Genomic DNA, 11,951 nt, shown 5'->3' with positions numbered 1-11,951 from the left:
CAACGCCCGCAACCGCAGCGTTGCATAAATTCATCGCCGTCAGCGATCGCGTAAGCCTTTTCGAAGCGAAGATCAACACTCCTGATCAAGCCTCTCCGTCCCTACCTCCGGTAGGCCCACTTTCCGGGACCTATTCACGGCAATTTACGTAAACAACCCCAGGCTGACTCCGGTCGAGAAGCTATTCCATCTCCTAACGAAAACAAGTGGCGAAGCAAAAGATATCGTGGCGAAATCTCCTCTCACGAATGATGGCTTTGCTTCAGCGTGGGAGGCGCTTCGAGATCGGTTCCAAAACAAGCGACTTTTAGTCAACAGCCAGCTCAAGCTCCTTTTTAACTTGAGTTCGATTTCGCAAGAATCTGGTCATGCTCTAAAAGAGCTACAATCCACGATTCAGGGGTGTTTAACAGCACTAGCGCATTCCCAGGTATCCACAGAAAACTGGGATTGTCTCTTGGTTTTCCTTTGCGCGAGCAAACTGCCCAAGCAGACCCTGTCCTTATGGGAACAGTCGCTAACTGCCAAATCCGAGATCCCAGCTTGGGAAGAAATGAATGCCTTCCTGAGCGAAAGGTATCGGACATTGGAAGCCATCGAAGATATGAAACCGACTCAGGCAGTTCCAAAAAGGCTTCAATCCTTCGAGACAAAGGTCAGCACCAAACAGAAAGGGTGTGACTTATGTTCTAAGGAGAACCATCCGGTAAGATTGTGCCCGCGTTTTCTTCAAATGTCTGTTGACTCGCGCTTCGGCTATATAAAAAAGAAGCAGCTATGTCTGAATTGTTTTGCCAGAGGTCACCAGCTACGTGACTGCACAAGCACACACAGCTGTTTTACATGTAAGGGCAGGCACCATACGCTGCTGCATCGCAGCCCTCCAAATTCCGAGGAGGTTCCTACACAGCAACCTCCGAGACCCTCCAGCAGAAATGCATCGGCAAGCACCTCAGCGGTGCAAACTTTTTTCGCGTCCGGCACTTCAGCCGTCCTACTGAGCACAGCGATCATTGACGTGTGCCATTTGGGGACGAACTAGCGAGCCCGAGCCTTAATCGACTCGGGATCCGAGGCGACGTTCATTTCAGAACGCCTGTTCAACCTCATCAAGTCGCCATTCCGCAACACCCAGACCCAAGTCTCCGGGTTAAATCATTCGGTCTCCGCGAAATCCTCGAAGCTGTGTCACTTCGGGATTCGCTCTCCTACTAAGCCAGGTCTACAGTTAGACACTGAAGCATACGTCCTTCCGGAGCTCTCAGGCAAACTACCCTCCTATCCGATCCCTCGGAATTCTTTGAAGGACCTGCCCGCACTCCGCTGGGCAGATCCTACGTTTTTTGAGAGCTCTCAAATTGATGTACTGATCGGGGCCGACATTCTACCATCCATATGATGGATGGCACCCAACAAAATATTTGCGGCTCGCTCCTGGGCCAAGAAACTATTTTCGGGTGGGTGCTAACGCGGCCGATTTCCAAGGGTAAGCCGAAACGGTCGCATCCTTCACGACCCAGGTGCACCAAATAGGCGACCCTGATTCGCTCGACACGCTTCTCAGCAAGTTCTGGGAGGTGGAGGATCTACCAGTAAAGATGGTAAAAGACTCGGACTCCTATTGTGAAAAGAACTTCCTCCAAACAACAATAAAAGACGCAAGCGGGAGGTACGTGGTGACGCTCCCGTTCCGGGAGCCCGAGAATACCGGATCCGATTTAGGATATTCAAGGTCCATTGCGTTAGCTCAGTTTCTTAGAAACGAAAATCGTTTAAAAAGAGACTTTCCCTTAAAAGAGCAATATGACAGCGTGATCCAGGAGTACCTGGATCTGGGTCATATGAAAGAAGTTCCGCCGACTCACAATTCTCCCTCGTATCATCTTCCTCATCACGCGGTAGTTAAGCCCGAAAGCACCACTACATAGCTTCGCGTTGTATTCAACGCTTCAAGTCCGTCGGCAAATGGGACCAGCTTAAATGATATCCTTCATGCTGGTCCAGTCTTACAATCCGATCTAACGATCCAGGTCCTGAAATGGCGTTATTTTCAATACGTCTTCAGTGCAGACATTACGAAAATGTATGGTCAGATCTGGGTCGATCCAAAACATACCCCGTTTCAAAGAATTCTGTTCCGAAACAAGGAAGGAGATATCCGAGACTTTGAACTAAAAACAGTTACCTTCGGGGTCAACTGCGCCCCCTTCCTCGCCATTCGAGTCTTGCAACAGCTGGCAGAGGATATCCAAGCGCCATTTCCAAATGCCAGCCGCATCATCCAGCAGCACATGTACGTCGACGACGTTCTTGCAGGGGCGAATTCCGTAAACGAAGCCCAAAGTTCGATTCGAGAGTTGCAAGCAGCCCTAAGTGCCTCCGGGTTTCCGCTAAGAAAGTGGACCTCGAACAACAAAAGCGTCCTTAAAGACGTCCCGGCCGAACACCTCCTTCATAGCGAGTTCCTCGACATCGATGCCGAAAGCACGGCCAAGACGCTCGGTATTCGGTGGAGGGCAAAGTCCGACGAATTCTATTTCGTTCCCCCCGAAATAGTTGTGGAACCCTCCTATACAAAGCGAGAAGTTTTGTCCCAAATCGCTAGGTTGTTCGATCCTGCCGGGTGGCTCGCGCCGTTCATAATCCGTTCAAAAATGTTCATGCAGGAGATTTGGTTGCAGAACTTAGGCTGGGACGATAAGCTTCCCACTGAAATGAGTCAGCGGTGGCAATCGTTTTTAGACGAGTATTCCGACCTCAACCAGATCCGCGTTCCGAGATGGATCTGGTACCAGCCTGAGGTAATCATAGAGCACCACGGTTTCTGTGACGCGTCTCAGAGAGCCTATGGAGCGGCTATATACATCCGCGTCGAGATGGGGCAAAAGATCCTGACTCGCCTGCTTACAGCCAAAACACGAGTGGCCCCGGTAAAAACTCCCGTCTCCCTTCCTCGGCTAGAGCTCTGTGGTGCCGTGCTGTTAACCGAAATGGTGACAGCAATCATTCCGCACATGCCCTCCGCCAATTCAGATATCCGCTGCTGGACAGATTCCACAATCGTCTTAGCCTGGCTACGAAAGCCTGCGTGCAACTGGACCACATTTGTGGCCGACAGAGTTGCCAAGATCACGCAGGCGACGCCTGTCGACTGTTGGGCACACGTTCGCTCAGAACAAAACTCCGCCGATCTAGCCAGTCGAGGCGTATCCCTACATGAATTGGCAGAAAACCATTTCTGATGGCACGGACCAGAGTGGCTGCAAGGGCCACGAGAGCTTTGGCCAGCACAAAGCGACACTCTTCCAGTGACAGAGCTAGAGCAGCGCGCGGTCAAAGTGCATTTTGTCAAGGCCCCGTCCATCGACTTTCTCGGACGTTTCTCCAAATTGGACAAGACCCTGCGAGTTCTGGTCTGTGTTCAACGCTTCCTTAAACGCTGCCGCAAAGGTTCGTTCTTGCCCAATTTACGCCCTACAAGTGAAGAGATCCGAGAGGCAGAACGAACTCTGACCTCCATTGCGCAGCGCAGAGCATATGGCCAAGAGCTTCAGCATCTGACCGAGAAAAGGCCTCTTCCAGTCAAGTCCTTTGGTGAATTTGTTCCCGTTCATTGACCAACACGGCCTTTTGAGGGCGTGTGGCCGTCTCACTGCCTCCAAAACCCTGCAATATGACGAACGTCATCCGATTATTCTCCCCTATGACTCTAGACTGTCGCGCCTCATCGTCCAATTTACTCACCAGATTACTCTTCATGGCGGTAGTCAATTGATCGTACGCCTGATCCGATCGAAGTATTGGATTCCTAAAATCAAGAATCTGGTGAAGGCTGTGGTCAATCCGTGTAAGATTTGCACGATTTACAAGAAGAGACTCGAAACACAGCTGATGGGCGATTTCCCGACAAATAGAGTCTCCTTCTCGAGGGCGTTCACCTACACGGGTGTCGACTATGCCGGCCCTTTCGAAATAAAAAATTATACAGGGAGAGCGTGTCTCATAACTAAGGGATATGTTTGTGTGTTTGTGTGCTTTTCCACGAAGGCTATCCATTTGGAACCCACTTCCGATCTAACAACCGAGAAATTTCTAGCGGCCTTTGCTCGTTTCGTAGCAAGGCGCGGTTGTCCTCAGCGGGTCCATTCGGATAATGGTAAGACCTTTGTGGGGGCGGCAACTTTGATTTCCAGGGACTTTCTTCAAGCTACCAAAGAGTCCGTGACTGATGCATATAGCCATCAGGGACTCGTATGGCGGTTCATCCCACCAGGGGCTCCACATATGGGGGGTTTGTGGGAAGCAGGGGTGAAAAGCTTCAAAACCCTGTTCCTTAAATCGACGTCAGCCCGCAAATACACATTTGAGGAGCTGGCGACGCTTCTCGCTAAGATTGAGGCTTGCCTCAACTCTAGACCCCTCTCCCCTATGTCCGAAGATCCCTCAGATTTGCTGGCCCTCACACCAGGCCATTTCCTTATTGGAGGGCCGTTGCTTTCCACGGCGGAACCCGAGATAAAGGGCGAAGCCAAGTCGATAATAAATCGATGGCAACACCTCAAGGCACAACATCAGCAGTTTAGTGCACGGTGGAAAGAGGAGTATCTTAAAGAACTCCATAAACGACACAAATGGCAATTTCCGACCAGGAACCTCCAAGCCGACGATATGGTAGTTGTCAAGGAGGACAATCTACCACCGAACGAATGGCGGCTCGGCAGAATCGTTTCTGCCTTTCCAGGAGCCGACGACCGCATTCGAGTCGTTGAGATCCGTACGTCTCGCGGCACCATAAAACGCCCTGTCCACAAAATTATTCTTCTACCGATGGAGGACAAGGAGTCCTCCGTTCCTAGGGATTAGGGCACTTCCCCCATTCCGGGGCCCAAATAGTAGTCGGCTCATACTAAGCTTTTTCATTTCTTTTATTGGCAGACTTACTCACTTCCTACAATAATGGCTCCTCGTCCTCGTGCCACCCAGTCGTTGGAGAGCAGACGTACTCGAGGTATTAAATCCTACCGCTGCCGAGTCTGCTCTGGAATCCATCCTCTTCGGAAGTGCAAGAGGTTCCACAAACAGAGCGCTGAAAAGCGCCTTCGGGCAGTACTTATTAATAAGTACTGCTCGAACTGCCTCGCCCATCAGCACTCAGAAGGAGACTGCCGCAGCCAAGACGGATGCAAGAAGTGTGGAGGAGACCACCACACTCTACTCCACATGCACGACGCGCAGGGAGCGCCACCCCGCTGCACCTCGTCCGGTCCGGATTTCCCGCACTCCGCCACCAGCCTCAGTCGCCAACAATCGCCCGCGTCCGAAGGTCTCAACGGGGCAGCAGAAGGCTGTCCCCATCCTGCCTACAGCCGTCGTCGTGCTGGACACGGGCTCGAAGACTTTCGAGACCGGCGCCATGATCGACCCATGCATGCCGGTGAGCAGCATCGACCGGTCGTTGGCGGCTGCGTTCCGGCTGCCCATCACACGGCTGGGAGACGACGCGGTCTGGTCGGTGACACTCCGGTCCCGAACAAGCACCTTCCGACTCAACGTCGTCCTGAAGATCGAACCCAGCCTAAGGATCCGGACACCCATCCGAGCTCTGAGCGACGCCGCAAGGGCCAAGTTTGACGGTGTTCGTCTCGCGGACGAGCGCTTCCATCGGCCGGCCACCATCTCCCTCGTGTTGGGATCAGATGTATATGCCAATCTGATCCAACCGGGGTTCCTAAAGATTGAGGATGGGTTGCCCGTCGCGCAGTAAACGGTGTTCGGATGGACCGTTTCTGGAGCGTGCACGGAGTGAAGAGGCCGATCCTGCTGTCTAGCCGGCCAGGGATACCTTTGCTTACGCAAGGGGGTTGAGCGGCAGTGTAAGCGGACAATGCTTGTACTCAAAGCTCCTCCACGGCTCGCAAGCACCGCTGCTCGCGCTCTCCTCGCGCTCTCCTTCTCTCCTCTCGCTCTCCCTCCTTTCCGCAAGGTATTCACCACTCCGCGGTCCCGCGGTATTCCCAATGTTAGGTTTAAGTTAGTCTTAATTTACAAGTGTTGTAATAAAGTGCGAAATTGAAGTCGATCCCGTGACTTTTCTTTTCTGGAGGAACTGATCAGCAGCAGCCGCAACAGCAACAACAACGACGTCAGAAGCCAAATTATCTTGGACAACAACTTCGCCCACTCCATTTCACACTTATTGGTTGGGGTACACAAGTACATGTGCTATTAGAAGTAAGTGGCGATATGCAGTTAGATACCAATGTTCCCGTGATGCTATTTCTTATATAGGTTGCAGAAACTGCAAATCTGAAGCTAAATATAGATTGTGAAGTTATAGACTTGGTCTCCATTTTGCCGTGGGACACTGATGCCATATGCACCGTAAGTGATTACCTTATTAGATATTTAAACAAGTATATATATTTTTTTTTTATTTTTAGTCTGCTAAGAAAACCGGCCGAGTTATAATTGCGCATGAAGCTCCATTAACACAGGGATTCGGTTCAGAGCTAGCATCGTACATTCAATAAAAGTGCTTTTTGCACCTTGAAGCACCTGTTAAGCGAGTGACTGGATGGGATACTCCGTTTCCTCACGTCTTCGAGCCTTTTTATATGCCCGATAAACACCGTTGTTTGTCAGCTATCAATGATATTGTTAACTTTTGAAAATTGTAAGATGAGAAATGAAAGGTTTTCATTTCATAAGTTACTTAAAGAAAATGGGTTTAAAGATATTATATTCCTGTAAAAAATATAACCTAAATTTGTGTTCTTTTTTATATAGACTCAAACTTTTCTTAGGTTGAACCTGTTCATATCTAAGATCCCAGTACCTCCGATTCTAGAAGTTAAGATGTGTGAAAGAAAGGTCCCAGATAGCCTCTGAGAGATACATCCGATTGGGAGAATGGATTAGCGTGGAAGCTATCGGTTTCTTTGGCGATAAAAAGTTTTATTTCTTATGTGGGACGATAAGGGCTGGCTGCCGGAAAAATGAAATGCGCAAGAAGACTTCTATATAAAGCAGTAGAAATACAAATCGGCTTCAATAGTGCGATCAGAATTATTTTTTTTATATGCCAAACATTTTGCAAACACAAAAAACTTATGTCTTCGTGCTGAGTTTTATAATAATGATTGCAGAGCCAGATCCAAAATTTGTTGTTAGAATAGCCACAAGAATTCAACTGGATTAACATCAAAATTGTACAAAAAGCTGGTGAAGAGTTCCAGAATCATGTTGAAATATTTTATATTTACTTTTGTACATAAGTAATACACAAATATTCCAAGCTTCTATAACGACTGGGCATGAAAAATCTGAGTGAGCATACAGAACCTCGACAGGGGGTTATAAACAAACATGTGTAAGAAGCATTAAATGTATTCCTTTATTATTAACTTTTAACTCCGAACGCAGGCCACCAAGTGCCGCTTCGCAACTATTGCACTCTTATGGCCGCTCTTCTTTGCGAGCGATATTTAATACAGAAACTAGGGATGCAGTGTTTCACAATACTGTTTAGATTTGACCTATTGCTGACACAAATATTTCCAAGTACTCATCGGGAAAAAACTCGCATTAACATATGGCCGATCGAACACTCTTTGAGTCTAGACGTGCCTAGTTTGTGCGGAAGCTACGCCTTAGCTTTGAATTAATTTAGTTCTTCAGCGACGAAGACCTAACTCAAGTCTCTCCCGAATTTCGCAGAAAAAAATCTTCTATGGACAACTCACCAAGCACAAGCGCCAATAAATTCGCTCTGTTAAGCGACGGATTACCCAATAAAAGAGTAAATGAAGATGAAAAAAATAAGATTTCGAAACGGTAATTGAAGGCAGCACTTATGATTCTGCCAAGCCCCTTCCTATCTTTCTGTTTGACGTCAATGCTAGCCTATCTCATACAAAACACAACGTGATGGACATGTAAGAATAATGGTTAAGACTATCGAAGAATGCAGAAAATTAGTTAAAACATTTAATGATGATTGGTTGAATTACCACACATAGAGAATTCAGAGGCGTTGTTAAGAATTTGCATTTTTCTACAAATATAAATAAAATCAAACGAGAAGTAGAGTCAAAAGACTATGTTGTTAGAATCATAAGTAATATTAAAAGCCGTGCAACCAAAACGCCACTGAACATGTTCTATGTAGATATCGAGCCAAACAACAAAAACGGAGATATATATTAAGTGAAACACATGGGTAATGTACATAGAGCCACCCTACAAAACCAATGAAATTGTTCAATGCTTTCCCTGCCAGGAATTCGGACACAGAAAAAGGTATTGTGCCAAAACTTTTTTTTTTTTTAATTCCTATTTATTCCTCTTGGGAACTTAGGGCTTCTACGAGAGCTTTCCATCTAAAGCCGTTTTTTATGTTTAAACTTCTCGTATAAGTTTCAGTAATCGTTGTAAGTTTTTCGACCGATCTGGTAATTGGCCAGATGCGGAACGTACCGATGTGTAAAATGCTTTTCTCGACACCCAAATAACCTTGACCCGAATAATATTGATCGACCAGCAAAGTGTGCCAACTGCAACGAACAACACGCCGCCAGCTACAAAGGATGTCGAATTTATCAGGAACTCTTGCCAAAAAAATCAATAACAAATCGAAAATTTCTGAATAGCAATAAATAGGAAGCTCTTAGTCTTTTGCTCCACCTAACAAACCAACATATACCCAACAAAGTAACGATTATCAAACTTATGCCAAAATTGCTTCAGGGAAAAGCAAAATAAACACTTCACTAGAAAGAATAGAGCAACTCTTAGAAAAACGGTCTCAACCTCGGTATATGGAATGCCAATGGGCTTTCCAACCATGTAAATGAAATATCTATCTTTATAAAAATGAATGAAATTAATATTATGTTAATCTCAGAGACTCACTTCAGCAGCAAATCATATATTACAGTTGTTGGATGTGATATAATCAGAGCTAATCACCCATCAACCAGAGTTCATGGTGGTTAAACAGGGCCTACAATTTTAAAGCAGAAAAACGCTATGCAAGCTGTCACGGTCAAGATCAAATGTTTTCATGCGGACGTATCTATAACAGCGAGTGTGACAGCAGTGTAACATAGTTTATAGTAGGAGGCGACTTCAATGCTAAGCATCCTTGGTGGCCCTCCAGACTGATAAATCCGAAGGGAAGAGAATAAATGCATAAATAATAATAAATAACAACATAACAACTTCAACCGGCAAACCAACATACTGGCCTACTGAGAGTAGAAAGATACCATACCTAATCGACTTCGTAGTATTCATTGGTATTCCACAATAACACATGCGCATAATGGAAATCTTTGATCTAAGGACAGACCATTCTCCAATAATAGTAACCTACATTCCAGTAGCTCAAATATTGACAAAAACATACAAAGTAATTTCCGCTTTTAATGTGTTTAAGAGCTATCTGGAAACAGGTATCAGCCTGAATGTCTCTTTAAAATCAGGATAGGAGATAGATAAAGCTGTTGAGCTTCTAGCAATTAAGATCCATAAAGCAAGTTATACATCTACGAAGCATTCAGCCAGAAACCCACAATCGAATCAGCTCCATTCCTCATCTGAAATCCAAAGACAAATACAAAACAAGAGAAACCCGGCAAGAAACCCGTTAACCTGCTGACAAAAGATCCTATAACAAGATTGCATTTGATCTCTAAAAACTTATGCCAACTTTAAAAAATGAACTCTCGCTGAATATCTTAGAAACCTAGGTCTATGTTCTTATAACCACGAACATAATTTATGGAGAGAAACCAAATAGCTTAGGCGACCTGCAAAAAGAAACACTGTAGTCCGAAATAATAATGGCAAATGGTGTAGATATGATGATGCACAACACATAAACTCTGTATTTCAGCCAAATGATATTGATAACCCGCAAACAGAGAGAGAAGTAAATAACTTTCTCGAGTCTCCATACCAAATGAGCTTGCCCATCCGTAAAATCAGTATTGATGAAGTTATTTTAGAAATTAAATGGTTGAATAATAAAATATATGTAGGTTCGAGCAAAATTAATGGTAAAACCCTAAAGAATCTACCACCATACGATTTCTTAAGCTTATATTCAATGCGATCTTAAGAGTTTATCACTTTCCAAGCCAATGGAAATGTGCAGAGATAATGATGATCCTTAAACCAATAAAGGCAGAAAATGAAGTGACATCGTACCGTCCCATTAGTTGTTTGTCAATATTCTCCAAAGTATTTGAAACAAGAGAGAACGCTATAGTCGAGTTCACCGACTATCTGATACCCGTTACTCAGCTAGTGGAAGGGAGAAGGAGAGTCTTCAACAGTGACAGTTTTAGGAGGTTTGTGGGCGTTAGAGTGGGTGTGGCAAAATTTTTTTTGGCAAATCGATAGAAATTTACAAGACCAATACAAAAATTAAAAAATATCAAAACATTTTTCAAAAGTGTGGGCGTAGCAGCTTTGGACGGTTTGTGGGCGTTAGAGTGGGCGTGGCAAAAGTTTTTTGGCAAGTCGATAGAAATTTACAAGACCAATACAAAAATAAAAAAATTACAAAACATTTTTCAACAGTGTGGGCGTGGCGGTTTTGGGCGGTTTGTGGTCGTTAAAGTGAGCGTGGCAACATGAATCGGCAAGCTTGCGCTGCGTCTATTACTCTAGAGTCTGTATGCTTAGTCTCACTTTTTTAGCTTTTGTAGTTCCTGAGATCTCATAGTTCATACAAACGGACAGACAGACGGACATGGTCATATCGACTAGGCTATTGATCCTGATCAAGAATATATATACTTTGTGAGGAGTCTTAAAACTCCCCACAAATCCGGGTGTAAGAGATCGGCATAGCAACAGCGAAGACGGCTGGAATGCGAGAGGAGCCAAGGGCGGTCAGGTCGAACGGTAAATAATGGACCTTGGACCCCGGCAAAGCGGAGAGACCGTGAATTAACGGTACCGCGCTGGACCTTGGACTCGAACCCGCCAAGGGCGTAGAGGTCATACGGTAACGGTGCGGACTTTGGACAGGCACAAAGAGGACGCACCGTGAACTAACGGGACGTGTTTGGACCTTGTACCCGAGCGAGCCGTGTGCAAAACGGGAAATAACGGGATTCCCGCAGCCGATATAAGGGACGGCGCCGGCGCAGCTCGGGACAGTCAGTCAGTTAAACACGCGTAGGTCATACGCGCAAGCGCAGAGTACGGGCGCGAGGCGCTCTGCCCGGACACGGGCGTGCGATCAGACGGTCGGAAGTGCCACACAGGGAGAGTCAAGAAGAAGTACGCGAGGGCCTTACAGCCGGAGAGTCAGGAAGAAGTACGCGAGGGCCTTACAGCCATACGGAAAGCGAAGAAGTACGCGAAGAGTCGATACCGAGTGACAGTGAAACGACGGGAACACAAGTGCGTCAAGCGGGCATCCAGAGTGGATCGCCGCACGTGAAGATCAGCGAAGGACGAGCGAACACAAGGACCTAGCGTGGTCAGAAAGGGACAGTGGAGTCAGTGGTCGCAACGGTGGTTCGGAGGGAAGCGATAGCTTAACTCGTGGACGATACACCCTGCCCCATAACATCCTAAGCCCCGGTCGAGCCCGCAGGCTATCCTTCGGCGAGGACCTAGCGTAGTCAGAAAGGGACAGTGGAGTCAGTGGTCGCAACGGTGGTTCGGAGGGGAGCGCTAGCTCAACTCGTGGACGATACACCCTGCCCCATAACATCCTAAGCCCCAGGCGAGCCGGTACGGATCCCCGTCGGCAGCGACGCAGGCGTACGACGGAAGGACGACGAGGGAGCAACGACGTGCATCCAGCGGCGAGGATCACCGAATCCTGGTCAAGTGACGATAAATAAAAGTGGTTAAATCTGAGAATCTGTCTTCCTTTTGGTCGGGCAATCACACAAATCATAAATTTGGTGGGACGAACAAACAAAATCTCT

General features: G+C 46.7%; 1 long non-coding RNA gene across 1 annotated transcript; it reads left to right on the top strand.

The window, feature by feature from the left end:
• Window positions 1–6,181: 6,181 nt before the first annotated feature.
• LOC26535297 lies at window positions 6,182–6,759 on the top strand. Its single transcript, XR_005560009.1, has 3 exons — window positions 6,182–6,231; window positions 6,289–6,381; window positions 6,441–6,759. It is a non-coding gene; the product is annotated as an uncharacterized LOC26535297 (long non-coding RNA).
• The last annotated feature ends 5,192 nt before the right edge of the window (window positions 6,760–11,951 follow it).

This window comes from Drosophila yakuba, chromosome 2L (assembly GCF_016746365.2).
Source record: "Drosophila yakuba strain Tai18E2 chromosome 2L, Prin_Dyak_Tai18E2_2.1, whole genome shotgun sequence".
Lineage (NCBI taxonomy): Eukaryota > Metazoa > Arthropoda > Insecta > Diptera > Drosophilidae > Drosophila > Drosophila yakuba.
Note: the sequence above shows the minus strand (reverse complement) of the source record. Positions and strands in the feature narration are given on the sequence as shown.